We start from the raw sequence: 15,149 nt of genomic DNA on the forward strand, positions 1-15,149 counted from the left end.
CTACAAGCCGTGTGGTTCATGGCAGAGGAGGGTTATGGTGTAACGAAACGACGCGTTGGCAGCTGCCACTCGGCACATGTGACATGTATGAGGCTAAGTGCTGGTGAATCTGGTCAGTCGTACTATTTTTATTACTATGTTTCTGATGTTCTCTTGTAAGAAATCGGTCAGTAGATAACATTTCACTTTGAGTGTGCAATTAGATAAAGAAAGTAAGGTTTTTAAAATGTAGTAACTTATTTGAAAGAAAAAGAAATTCATTGCCAAAAACAAAATTTATCTTAAAATTAATTGAGGAAAATCGTCACAGCCTCAGCTAAATGCTGCATAAAAAACAGCGCTGATTTACAGGCCGTACAGATTTTGTTAAAAGTTGTAACCTACAAGACCAGTGTATAGTTAAATCTTATTGCATTTAACTCGACTTATTCACGCAGTGATGTTATTATTAGGTCGTGCGATATTGCTTTACGGTTTTGTATTTAGTTAAATCTTATTCCATTACATTTAGCCCATCTTAGTTACGCAGTGATAAATTATTATCAGTACCTAGGTCGTGTGACTTGTATTTCACTTATTCAGGGACACGTTTACTTGAGTAGGTAATTCACGTTATTTAAAAAAAAAAAAAAAAAACACTTCGCGGCGTAAGCACTGACTTCAAGATGAATTAAGTAACGACTCGCTTTAATGTTGGTTAGTTTGTGAGCTAACACTAAAGAAAGAAAGCGCAATAATTTGTACACTGCATCCAGATACTTCAATCGAACGTAAACAATAAACATTCACTTGTCCGTGTATCGGAACAAAAAACAGTATGCGAATTACTTTTAAATTAGTTTCTTAACTACCCGCGTTAGTTTCTTGACTACCCACATTCATTTCTTGAACTACCTACGTTAGTTTTTATTTAGACTATACCCTTGACAAATAGCAATTAATTGCTACACAAAGACAGCCTTATTGCCATTCGATTAAAAACGAAAAGCAATGCGTTAACTAGTGCATAGAGGTTTAATAAACTTTTCGTAGGTTTTATTTAGGGTGATATTTGAGGTCATTTCTTTATAAAAAAAATAAATATTAAGTCGTGAACAATTCACAGTATACAGTTTTTACAATATGCAGTTTTATGAAATGTGGCAGACTTAGATTGATCGAATGAAAGATAAATCGAGGCACTTCGTTTTGAATTTTTACTTAGAAAATTTATTAAGGCCCTATTTAGGCAGTTCATAATACAATGTCACAGATAATTATCGTGTGTTCAAATAAACATCTGGCGTAAGATAAACGTTATGATTGGAGTACGGGTCTAGATTCGGTTTTAGTATGTAATTTGATTGCTTTAAAAAAAAAAGAAAAAAAAAAAAAAAAAAACTCTTAACTATCCCATCAACGTAAGGGTCCGTTAAATATTACGATAGTTTAAAAAAAAAAAAAGATAATAACCGAAAATAATCTCAAGGTTAATCGCGCATTTACAGTTTACATACTGTCGTCAGAATATAATGTCTGTTTAATTGAATAGAGAAAAGAAAAAAATCCATCCAGGTTTTCTGAAGGTTATTTTGTAGCTTCAAAATATAAGAACGCAAATCCTAAACGTGGAGTATTCGATAGTATAATCGATTTACATTGTGTGCATTTAATGTAATTCCTTGATAATAGTTTTTGTGACTAGCTGCAGTTTGACATCAACTGAATACATCAATTAGGTAGTTGTACAGTAGTTGTTGAGCAGTACATTCTTATTTACGTTGAAACTAAAATTTAGCTCAGCCCTTTTACCGTTCGATATGAGATTCACAGATGAGTTTAAGCCTACACTTATCAATTGTTTTAAGTTGAGTTTTCAAAAGTTAACATACCGTTAAGGAATTTTAACCACATTTGAGAACAAGCTTTTGCCACTTTTTGAGTTAGTCGAAATTTTGTGTTTTTTTGCGGTTAAGTTACGAATTATTCGTTTTAAACTTTTTAGATATTGTAATTTTTGCGCTATAGTCAATGATCATAATTAACGACAGGTAATGTCAGATTGATTTTAATTAGCTAAATTATAGAGAGCGTTTTACGACACAGCGTTTAGAAGCGAGGCAGTCAACGGTACGGCGCAGCGGTTGCGTAGCATATGGAGCAACGTAGCATCATCAGCGGCCAATGGTACGGCTCGATGACGCGATGCCAGGATGACGCAGCACAAACATTGAGGATACGGTCGCGTACCGTTTTACTGATTTGCTGCGGCAACACTCTGTTTTCAGTTTTCATAGTTGACCAGTAGCATACTGACATCTGTTTACTCGTACGCTGTACGAAGTAAATGTGTGTTGTGTCCACACAACACACATTTACGTAATACTCCAATATTACTACGGTAATGTCGTTTATTAGAAGAAAGTGATATGCTATCTGGCATGAGGTCCAGGATAAAACATGTGTGTTCTGACCGGTCAGTAGGATCGGGGCAGTGTAGGCTGAGGCAGGATGGATGTTATTTTGACAAAAAAAACAAAAAAAATGAAAATGAATTATCGTAGTAATGTAGTGTGAGATATTATGGCGTACGAGGACGCAAGTATGACTGTATCGGAGATAACTTGTGTAAAGTAAAAGTTTGTAACGTGGATTATTGTAACGGTAATGATTTAATTGCAGGAATTGTGCGTGCTATCTGGGTTGCAGTCCACGGTAGTTGAGCCTTCATTTGTGGTGAGCGAGCGTCGTGTCTATGTTATGTGGATGTTGTTGGTGTTCTGTAAGGTCAGTATGGCCGAGCGGTATAGTTGTCTAATCCCGGGATGAAATACCGTAGTGCTGTAAAACAAGAAGGGACGTACGAGGACGTACGATTGTCAGTATGGCCGAGGAGTGGAGAGAGTCGTGAGTTTGGATTTAATATTGTTGTGTAAAAAAAAAGAAAAGGGAAAAAAATAATCCTTAAAAAAAATTATGCAAAAAAAATTATTCAAAAAAAATGATGCAAAAAAATGATGCAAAAAAAATGATGCAAAAAGAATGATGCAAAAAGAATGATGCAAAAAGAATGATGCAAAAAGAATGATGCAAAAAAAATGAGAGCAAAAAGAATGGTGCAAAAAAAAAGAGAGAGCGAGTTATTGAAGGGAGTCCGGTCCAATAATTCGGCTATAGGGATTGCAGATCCGGTCTAGCACGCTATAGGGAAATCTGGTCTAGCGCAGTAAGCTAAAGAGATTTCCGGACTGGCACGCTAGAGGGAAATCTGGAGAGATTTCCGGACTGGCACGCTAGAGGGAAATCTGGAGAGATTTCCGGACTAGCACGGTTGCTGAAGGGCTTGCCGGACCAGCACATTGTTTTAATTGTCTTGTTCCCAGGTGTTCAGAAGTCGCTCGAGGACGAGCGTATGTCAGAATGGCCGTGACGGCGCCACCGTCGAAGCTTTAAAAAATAACGAACGGCGAACCGATAAAAAGCAGCGCGCGCGCACGACTCGGGTCATTCGTTCGCCGACCGTTGCCGAGTGCACATCTATTACGTAGTAGCTTACTATAACTTATTTGTGATATTTGTTTTATTAGTGGTCATAATTGTAATACCAAGTAATTGTATTAGAAATGACTGTATTGTAAAACTGACATGATTTAAAAGAGCAACTATGGAGTTTCTTGCCGGTTCTTCTCTGTAGATACTGCTTTCCGAATCGGTGGTAAATAAAGAAATGTTTGAGTTAGAGGTGTTTCTTTGCTCGATTACCCAACGCAACGCCCACAGCTTGAAAATAGATCCACATTCTACACCTTTCGCCGACATACGTATATATTATTAAGATTAGCTTTAGTTCCTTATAAGAATAAGAAAAAGTAAAGTATTAGTTGCTCCCGGAATACACTTTATTTCCCATTAGAAAACTATGTAGTCAGTTGTAGTAAATGAGTTATGATATAAAATGATTTAAATTTGCTTACAGAAAATATTTTATATTGCACGCCTCTTAAGCGAAGCGTTGAGGTGGGTACTACTGTCACTTCGCGCAAAACATCTGATTTTTCAAACTTAAAATGTCTTTATGTATCATACATTGCACTTGTAAGATAATACATACACACACATATTAAGAAAAAACACTATTTTTAACGTTCATGATATTTTTGATGTCATTTTTGTTATTTAAACTAGTTAAAAAACAGTTTAAAAAAGTTCTGTCTTGGACGTCCGTGTGTCTGTATGTGCGGATCCTTTTTCTTGTTAACACGATAGCGACCGAAATACTTTACTAATCGAGTCTTTTTTTTTCTCTTACGCTTGAGTATGCTCAGGAATAGAACCCTTTCATTTTTCAGGGTCTGATTCGATGTGGTTTAATTGTTATTAAATAAACAAAAATAATAATTAATAAATATTTATTAAAAAAAAATTATGAGGCGTGCACTTTTGGATTTTCCAAATTATTTTAAAATAGTATAGAAATTGGTAGACGAATATTGTTGTAATGTGATACTCATATTTAAAAGCGATTTACCCAGGAACTAATGGTATTAAATTAGAAATATACAATATTAAAATGTAGAGACGTTATTTTTAAAAACTTTAGGTAAATAAGATACGACCAATAAGAAAATTTTTCAAATTAGCTAGCAAAAGCTGCGCTTTGACTCCACGGAACGGACGAAGTCACGGGCACACTGCAATATGCAATCTTAGTCATAAGCTAGAAACAATTATTATGCATTAATTATTAAATTAATAGAAATTGTACAATAAAAATAAATATGATAGCAAAATTATTTTTTTTTATTTAACTTCCCTTACCTACTATGGAGTTTATTGAATAGCAAAACCGAATAAACAAGCATTCATTGTTACCTTTTAATTAATAAAACTATTATTACATTGCGTACATAAAATACATTAAAATTTAAAACCTTTATCCCTATTAACAACAGCAATTCCAAATGACCATAACTTTACAAGTTAAATTGTAGTATAAAATTTTATTGGCACCGATCTTGTTATGGCCACTGGCAATTAGGCATTGTACTAGCACAGAGTAATTGAGCGATAGAGACTGTGAGGAACGTTCTGGAACATTCTAGTGTTTATCGTTTGGCTGAAATGTGTCTGAATATTGTTATACTGTTTTCGATTTTCGTGTCAATTAAAATATACATAAATTGAATTGGAGTGTTGTTATGAAAATGTTATGGCAGCTTTTTAATGAATTGTGGAATCCATGCAATTGATACCGAAAAAAAAGTAAAAACATTACATTCCGTTTGCAGCTTCGCCCACTTTGTAGGAAACTTAACAAATCGTATATTAAAAGCTTCCTCAAGAAACACTCTATCTTTTAAAAAAAATGTCATCAAAATCGACTATGTAGCTGTTGTATGCGTTTTAACTTTTAAGCATTAAGCAGGGACTGACATTATTTAATTTTATTCATCGACTAGCTGTGCCCGCGACTTCGTCCGCGTGGAATAGTGACTGCATAGTAGGTAGTTACTACTTAACTTTTATTGAATAAACACGTACTACCATAAATAATTAAACGAACTGTTAGTAAAATTTATTACTAAACTGAGCTAAAAAATAAAAATAAATACCTAGTTAATTTTCTACGTAAAATTTATTTTAAATTATGTCATATTATTTTTAAGCACCAGGAGGGAAGGGAGCAAATTTATTTTTCTTCCTTCCTTGTATGGATGTTTTTGACAATATATATAACCGTTTCTACGAAAAATATATTTTTTCATTCGTTGATCTCAAAAATAAAAATTCCAATCACCAGAACGACAGGAAATTTTAATAATTTATTTTTAATTGTGTTTTGCACAATTTTGTTAAATTACGACTGGATGAAAATTTTGTTCGTGGTCGTCGTCGTCGTTGGTAAGGTGAACAAATCCTTATCAAAACATCATACGCTTAAGACAATAATTAGTATCGATAGCGGATTCTATTCCTTTGCGTTTTGACGTTTGTCTCAGCGCTCAGATCTTTCCTGTCTCACGCCGTAGTAACTAAACCGTTTAGACCGTGCAATAAAAATTAAATAAAAAAAAAAAACTCAACGCAACGAAGAAAAGTGCATAGAAAAAGGAAAAAATGTTGTGTGGTTTTATGAAACCACGGTAAAAGTGAAACTTAGGCACAAAATTATCGTATTTGTACGATAATGACTCCGAACACTGCTTAATACCTACTCGGCAGCCGACCGTCACGCGACATGCGCTACACAGACCAAAAAGTTTGAGACGATGTAATAAAAGTTTCACTAATTTTACAAACTTCCCGAAGATCTTTAAAAATAAATACCATTTTAAATATTTATAAAAATAAAAAAACAAAGTCATCGGGGCTGCCATACCATCATTATCATATCATATACAATTATATTTTTTTTATAATGGTACTTAATTTTAAAGATCGTCGGGAAGTTTGTAAAATTATTATTTATTCCTTTTCCTTCGTTGCGTTGGGTTTTTCTTTTTAATTTTTAAATTTTTAACTTCGGTTTCTTATTTTCATGTGATATTTTCAAGTGAGCGAGACCTACCTCTACCTCCATATTACATTCCTACATCATATTGATATCTATAAGTTTGTTGCTCCTTGACATCTTTTAAGTTGGGCCGTAACCGTGCACAAATTGTAATGGATCACAGTGGCAAAAGAAGTGGTATCTTTAGGAAAAAAAATTGCCAAGAGCCAGGCCTATGTGGCTTTGAGTAGAGTTCAAAATTTCCAGGGTGTGGCTTTCCTCTCGCTCCCATATCCCCCTCTTCTTTCACAGACTTTCAACCCTTCTCTTTCCACACCTAGTAAATGGCAGAACCGATTTTGATGTAAACCATATTATCTAATTATACCTATATGTACACGTCATATCCTGTCATTTGATGCTCCATTTGGTTTATTTATCTAACCACTGTCACCCCTAAATGTAATAAACGGATGAACCGATTTCGATAAAACACGTTGCTCTTTTATATTTTGATATGCCGCTTGAGTATATTATTTGACCACATTCGATTATTGTTCATTCCCACTTTCACCGCTGTAATCTAATAAATGGATAAACCGAATTGGATAAAAATATAACTAATATTTTTTCCCACATTCCCACTTTTACCTCTATATACCTAGGTATAATAAATGGATGAACCGATTTTGATACACTTTATCTAAGAACCAGCGTCGGAAAATATGCTGCCTAACACGCATCTAATTCGTATTACCTGTTAGCGAGCTACGGTGGCACAAACAGACAAACATAGCGGTCAAACACTTATCACCCATCTTTTTGATGGTTAAAAATGGTTAAAAGGGGTTAAAAATATAATACGACATAATTTAAAGGACATTTTATGTATAAAATTTACCTAGAAGTAAGCATAATTCTAATTTGTTTTCTTCCCCCCCTACTACCTCAGCTTACCCCCCCACCCTTGGGGACTTTCGATATGATCACCTGGACATTTATAAGGAATAATTACTGTAGCGTATAACAGATAACTTACGTTTTATCGTACACTGTATAGTGTACAATAGAATGCCTTTTCAAATGTTCGCCGTGAATACTTAAATGGTCATAACTTTTTTATTTTCAAACCGATTAACATGAAATAAACACTTAATATTAAATAAAGATTACCACAATATATTAGTGAAAACCGCATCTAAATCGGATAAGCCGTTTCTGAGATTAGCGTGCACAAACATACAGACAAACAGACAAAAAAAATATAACTACAGTTTTGGGTTTGAGATCGATTTAATAATTACCCCTGCTATTTTTTGATGTGAAACATCTATAGGCTCACTTGTAAACCGAATTGTTGACGTGGCGACGCTTGCCATGGGTCTTGCGACGACGGGTCGCCACGCTATACACATCTATAGGCTCACTTGTAAACCGAACGATGTTTCACATCTGCCAGGCGTCCCATGACGGCTCACATTTTTTTTACATATTTTCATTGTACAGACATCACTTTTCTAGAATTTTATTATAATATGTATTGAATATTGATTGACCACGCGCAAGGTTACTAATTTCCACTACATCCTCACGCAAATCGTCAATTTTTATGAACATTGAATCTGTAAATAAAAAAAAATCAAAAGATAAGTGTACCTAATTTTAATAAAAAGCTACTAACAAATAAAGTTTTATCAAGAACTAAAGTGACCTTCTTTGGGCGTATAATATAGTCTTGTAAAAGTTATACATGATAAAAATAAAATTTCATCATTTTCTTATTTTGTCATAACTTTAACTAATTAAAAACATGAGTCTAACTATATAATTATAATAAACAATAAATATAAAATCTACAACTTAACTTTTGTGGGAACGCAAGAAGGCGAAAATTAAAAAAAAAGCCGAAGATTTTTAAAAATGTAACCAATGAACACAATCACTGTTATCTACTATTACCCAAAGAGAATACAAATACTACGCCTATTATCTATATAACTGTAACTAACATCAAATAATAAACATCTACCCTCACTTATAAAAATTTAGTATATTCACATGAAATATAAGCGCACCTGAAATTTACTCTGGGAAGATATGAATTATTTATTTAACTTTAAAAAAAAAAACAAACTCACCAACATCATAATATTATTTAAATTATGAATTTCCAAGGAGCGTTAATATTATGTAAATTGATTTAATTTTAATGAAATCTCATAGATGGCGCTGTTTTAAATTTGTCTTTATACTACTAAGATTCATTATACTGTTTCTCTGCCAAAATTACTTAAATGATGTATTTTTTATAGTGTAAAGGTAGACAATAGCATGGCTTACTCAAAAACAACATTTAAACATGAGTCTTTATATTGTACGCTGTCGTAGTACACGGAATACGTAAGAAAAATAAAGGTTCACAGCTCCTCCCCCGAAGGTGATAGCATGATAATATGTATGTAACAGCCTGACCCGACCTGTTAGTAATATTCATGCAAAATTTGAAGTAAATCCGTGCAGTACTTTCTGAGATTAGCCTGGACAAACATACAGACAAACAGACAAACAGACAAACAGACAAACAGACAAAAATTCTAAAAACTATGTTTTTGGCTTCTATATCGATTATAGATCATGGATTATGTATTCTTTTAAAAAAATATTCAATGTACAGTTTTGACTTTCCTACGATTTTATTATATGTATAGATTTTTATATCATGAAGTGTTTTAGCATCAGACTTTCCCTATAGAAGTAATTAAGCTATCAAAATAACACTTATATATTATAAGGATGGTGTAATCTATCTGGATAGTAAAATCCATCAAAACCGGTTCAGCATTTTTGGTGTTTAATATAAAAATACTACACTTTTGTAGAGTAAAAATGTAATTGCTCGTCTTATACTGAAGACTCATTTACATTTAGATTATTGCATTTAGAAGAATGAAAATTCACTTTAAAGTGAAGTTCCTTGAGAAAACCCTTTTTTCAGCTTTACTAAAAAATTTTAAGTAAGGAAATGCTACCTTAGTTTTCAATTTTTATTACATCTATGAATATATCCTCGCAGTTTAATTTTTAAAATGTTCACGATAGTCCAGGATACGAAAATTTTGTTAGTCCTGAAATAAAAGGTTTACAAATTACATATTTCGTCTCCATATGCCTTAAATATAAAATTATGTTAGTATGTTCTGTGGTTCTAGTGTTTGATTTTACGCAAGTATTATACAAATTAAAGATTATAACAGAATTTAAACGCGATTTATTCAGTCTCCTGTGACCACGTTTGCTGCAGTGTGCGAAATATCGGGAAAATAATATAATGAATAAATTGCGTTTAAAATCCGTTTAAATCTTTAATTTCTTATGTTAGAACTAAGGGCGCGTTCCCACTATGTCGTAACGACTAATTTATCGTTCGACGACTGTCGTCTCTACCTGTTCCCATTATAACGATTGTTTGTCGTCAACATTTTTTATCGTTTAGCGAATGTCGTATCTAGCTGTTCCCATTGGATCACGACGACATTTTATCGTTTCCTAGTAGTCGCTTTGTCGTTTACACATCATCAGCAAGTTACAAATCTAATCGCCTCTGCGTTCGCTTGGTGATTACTAGTTCGTTTACTCTCCTGAGTTCAATGGACGTCATAGAGTTGCCGTCCACGATTTTTTTATCGTTTTACGACTGTCGTGCTTGCCGTTCCCACTGTCACGACAAAGTGTCGTCACTGCAAAAACTGTCGTAGACGACAGTAAATTGTGTCGTTCTAAATGTGAACACCTCCATTTAAACATATAAGCCACGACACTTAAAACTACACGATTATCTGTCGTCACGACACGGTGGGAACGCGCCCTTAGAAGTACTGTATTTGAGTTTCACAAAAGCCTACATTTTATACCACAATTTTTCCTTGTTTCTAAAAGAAACCATACTAAAAATGTCCATATTTTTTTTTTAACAAAACCACCTTCTAGACAATGAACTGATATCTACCAACTTTAAAAAAAAATATCAAAATCGGTTTACCGAGTCGAAAGTTCGTACCTAACAAACACAAAAAAACAGTCGAATTAAGAATCTCTTATTTTTATTGTCGGTTGAAAACAAATCCACACCATCTGTTTCACTATAATCTGCGCATCCGAATTCCGTGGTTGACAGCACTTGCGATGCTGATTTACAGCGTCCCATTGTTCACAGTATTTGTGCTGACACGCTGACACTCTGCTGAAACTAATCATTGATCCTGATTCCTGCGACTGACAGATTTGGATGGGCTATATGTGATGTAAAAATAGTGAAGTAATTAAAGGGTAAACAAATTCATTATAGGGACTCTAAGTAATTCGTGTTAATTTGAAATGGATTTCATTTTTTTCTTATAAGTAATTCACGTATGTAGGAGGAAATTTTAAAAACGGTATAAACCCATTTTTTGTATGCTTAAACTTACACTATTTAAACTTTAGATTGCATCAAAATCGTATTCTATTAGATAACTAGCGGTCCGCCCCGGCTTCGCCCGTGGTACATGTTTACGTTTTCTCTACATAAGAACCATCCTCGTACTTCAAGGAATATAAAAAAAAGGAATTATCGAAATCGGTTCAGCCGTTCTCGAGTTATGCGCTTACCAACACATTTTGCGATTCATTTTTATATATAAGAAGATATTATTAATAGACTGGGGTAGAAGCCTTTAAAAATAATGAAAAGATAAAAAAAATCGCAGTCGGATGAAACCCATTAGAAAAGGAGGGGAATATGATAAAAATGTAAGGAAAAATAAATTACGGTCAATCCGAGTTCGGGAAGTGGGAGGGGGGAGCTTTTAAGAGAAAAAAATGGTCTCTCTCGATTTCCGACAAAACTACAAGTCCTACGGAAAAAAGTTCAATGGCAAAGTTGTAGGTAATAAAAGGATCTACAACTTTTGTATTCACAATTTTTTCACATAACCTCAAAATTTAGGTGAAAAATTCAAAAAACCAAGTTTTTGGTTTTTTATTTTTATCTACTTCAAAATTTATTGTTTTTCTACGAAATTTGGTGAAAACTTACTTTATTATGTCCCAAATACACTGTAATTTATTTGATTGAAAATATTTATTTTTTCGCCTTATTTTGAATTAATACCAAAAAAACAACCTAATTTTCAATCGAAAAGTCACCCGTCAAAATATCAGTTTTTTTCAAAAACTTGGGGTGCCTTTTATTCATTGAAATCTCTACTTTCATATGGTGTAAAAAAAAATAAACACCACCATAGTAAATGTTCTCAGGAAATGCATGCAAACAGTGTGATAATGAGCTTTTACTAAATCAGGCACACTTCTCGAACTCTATATCTTCTCTTGTATCTGCTTTTCGGTAATATTTCAAAAGAAAAATAATTATCTGTTCTAAGTTTAATATTTTACAGCATATTCAAAAGCAAAATGATGTCGATATAAACATTTCAGGTAGTTCGAGAAGAAAATTTTTACGGGTGACTTTTCGATTGAAAATTAGGTTGTTTTTTTGGTATTAATTCAAAATAATTCGAAAAAATAAATATTTTCAATCAAATAAATTACAGTGTATTTGGGATATAATAAAGTAAGTTTTCACCAAATTTCGTAGAAAAACAATAAATTTTGAAGTAGATAAAAATAAAAAACCAAAAACTTGGTTTTTTGAATTTTTCACCTAAATTTTGAGGTTATGTGAAAAAATTGTGAATACAAAAGTTGTAGATCCTTTTATTACCTACAACTTTGCCATTGAACTTTTTTCCGTAGGACTTGTAGTTTTGTCGGAAATCGAGAGAGACCATTTTTTTCTCTTAAAAGCTCCCCCCTCCCACTTCCCGAACTCGGATTGACCGTAATTTATTTTTCCTTACATTTTTATCATATTCCCCTCCTTTTCTAATGGGTTTCATCCGACTGCGATTTTTTTTTGTTTCAAAAATTATCTACTCTAGTCTATAATAATTTAATGTAAGAAAAAAATTATAAATTATTAATTTACATTCTTATAATACGCGTTTGTTAGGATAAGTGAAAAGACATTTGTCAAGAATTGAAGCATGTAAAACTACAACTACAAAAAATGTTGTACAATAAAATTCGAATGAATCGTTGTCCCGGGTATTACAGCATTTTAGAATGTAACTACGAAAACTACCAAAATATCTACTTCAATTTCATAAAACAAAACCATCCAAAACGTGAACGGAATCTCACACGATCTTTTTACATTTAAAAAACATCCAATCCACAGCCAATTCGTTGCAGAATGTCGCAAAAATTCCAAAAACATTTACGCCCTTGCCTCTTGCGTGAAGTTTTTCCCAAATTGCCGTTGGTCAGTACGCCAGAATACACCCAAGTGTCGATTGAATTCCCAAAAAGCCTCCAGCTTTTGCGGTCTCATATTTTTCACGGAATCCCGGGTGTGTTTAGTTCTTTGTTTTATTTCTGACAATGCTGTCGGTTGATCGCTGTTATTAAACCGTTGGATGATTTGTTCGTGACCGTATTTTTGGGGTTGTTAAAATTATCCATTACTGCCTATTGCCTATTGTGTACAGTTAAATGAATCTAAGTTCCAGTACTTATTTAATAAATACGAGCGTGAGTTTAGTTGTCTTTATCACACGTCGCAACGGAGTAATTTTATCCTACAATTTAGGTCTGGAGATAGTCTGGAGGCTAAAGACTTAGAGAGGACTGATATATAGGCCACTTTTTACAACGAGCCCTAGGACTATGACTATAGGCTACTTCCCGATTAGAACTTAACTAAGTATATTACGGGCGAAGCCCGAAGGACTTATAACTAAATCCCTACTTCCTCAATAATAATATTGTAAATGCGAAAGTAACTCTGTCTATCTGTCTCTTCTTTACGCCTCAACAACAGAACCGATTTTAATGAAGTTAGGTATGGATATTATAGCTTGAAACATTAGAAAGGAACTATGGTGGGTTCCTTGACTACAAGCGAAGCCGCGAGCATATAGTTAATAAATAAACACGGTTCTAAAGCTCTAAATCAGAAGCGTACCGTCATCATACATCAATTACAGAAAGTTGGAGGCCGCGGAGTGCGAACAGCATCGGAACTTTGGCAATTACATTAGTCAGGATTTTAGTTCACAACGGATGGCTTGCTGTTTCATTGTTCTAGTTATTGTGTTAGTGGCTTTTTTGAATTTGTTTTATTATCTGCAGCTTAGGTTTAGATGGAATCGATTGGTGAGCGATTTATTTTCGTGAACAATAGGATATGTGATGTGATAAAGAGTATATAAATAGAAAATGCATAAAACATTTTAATAACTGCGTTTGTGTGTAAGCAAAAATATAATGTTACGTCAACTACATTATCATAAACAAATCATGGGTGTTTAAATCAACAGAAAAGGAAACTCAAGATAGTAATAATAAACTAAACATCGTACTGTGAAGATTAGCATTAGGTACTTAGAATGTAGAATAGGTAGGTATAGCTGTAAATTTTGTGCATTTTAACTGGTGCCTGGTGGTAATCTTTATTTAATACACCTATCGTTGATTTTATTTATTGAACAATATAATCTATGTTAAAACCTATAATTTCTAGCTAACAAAGTATTTTCCAATTAATTCAGCCCTATTTGATCCGGTCAATATATACCATTATGTATGGCCATCAAACCATTGAATAATGTATCCGCCATATATCTTTGTCTTATCTATGTACAGAGATAGAGACAGATCAGTAAAAATAAGCTGAATTATAATGTATACAGCTAATGAAGTAGTTTATGTTGTTTTGAAATTGCATAATATTTCGGCTTTCGTTTTATTAAGTATTGTTGAATAGCTTTTATAAGAAATCTCACTTGTATCAAAAGCAAAGAACCTACACATTCACATACATTCATTAAAATCTGCCTTGTTGGTAATGAAAATAAATATGTACCTAATTAATTATTGAATTCTATATACTATACTATACCTGTAATAAAAAAGTAGAAGAGATGAATTCTGAACAATTAATTAAAACTAAAAAAATAGATTCAATTTAATCCAAGGCAAAATAATACTATAGTTCTTGCTGGGCGTTTTTTTACAAAATTTTGTAGTGTGAATGTTATTTTGGTTATAGCGCCATCTATGGTATATTTAAGAAAGCGTATAGCGCCAACAGCAAATCTAAACTGTAGAAGTTACTTTACAATCTACTAGATGGCGCTGAAATATAATTCAATACATTAATTGTTACTTGTTTTAGTGCCATCTATGTAATAATAGCTGAACTAAAACAACAATGTTTTTTAATTTGTGAAAATAAATAATTCTAAATATTACCGCCATCTTTGTTATCATAGTTAAAATAAAATAGCAAATGTTTATAATTGAAAATAAATAATTCATTTACTTACTTAATAATTAAATAGAACAATTTTTTTATAAAAATAAAAATTAGGTATGTATATGAAATGACACTTACATACTAGACAGAGAAACCAATTTGCTGAACTTCGTAGACAGAGAAGTGGTTCCTCTGTCTACGCTGAACTTGGATGGGTTTTTGTTTTTATTATTATTATTTAATTTGGTTAATACTTAACATTGACCGTATTTTTCATTTAAACCGATGTTCCTAAAAAGACGAATGTTCTCAATTCGTAAA

Source organism: Colias eurytheme, chromosome 3 (genome assembly GCF_061535395.1).
Source record: "Colias eurytheme isolate Ceu_HAF_F1 chromosome 3, ilColEury1 Martin Lab GWU primary, whole genome shotgun sequence".
Taxonomy (NCBI): Eukaryota; Metazoa; Arthropoda; class Insecta; order Lepidoptera; family Pieridae; genus Colias; species Colias eurytheme.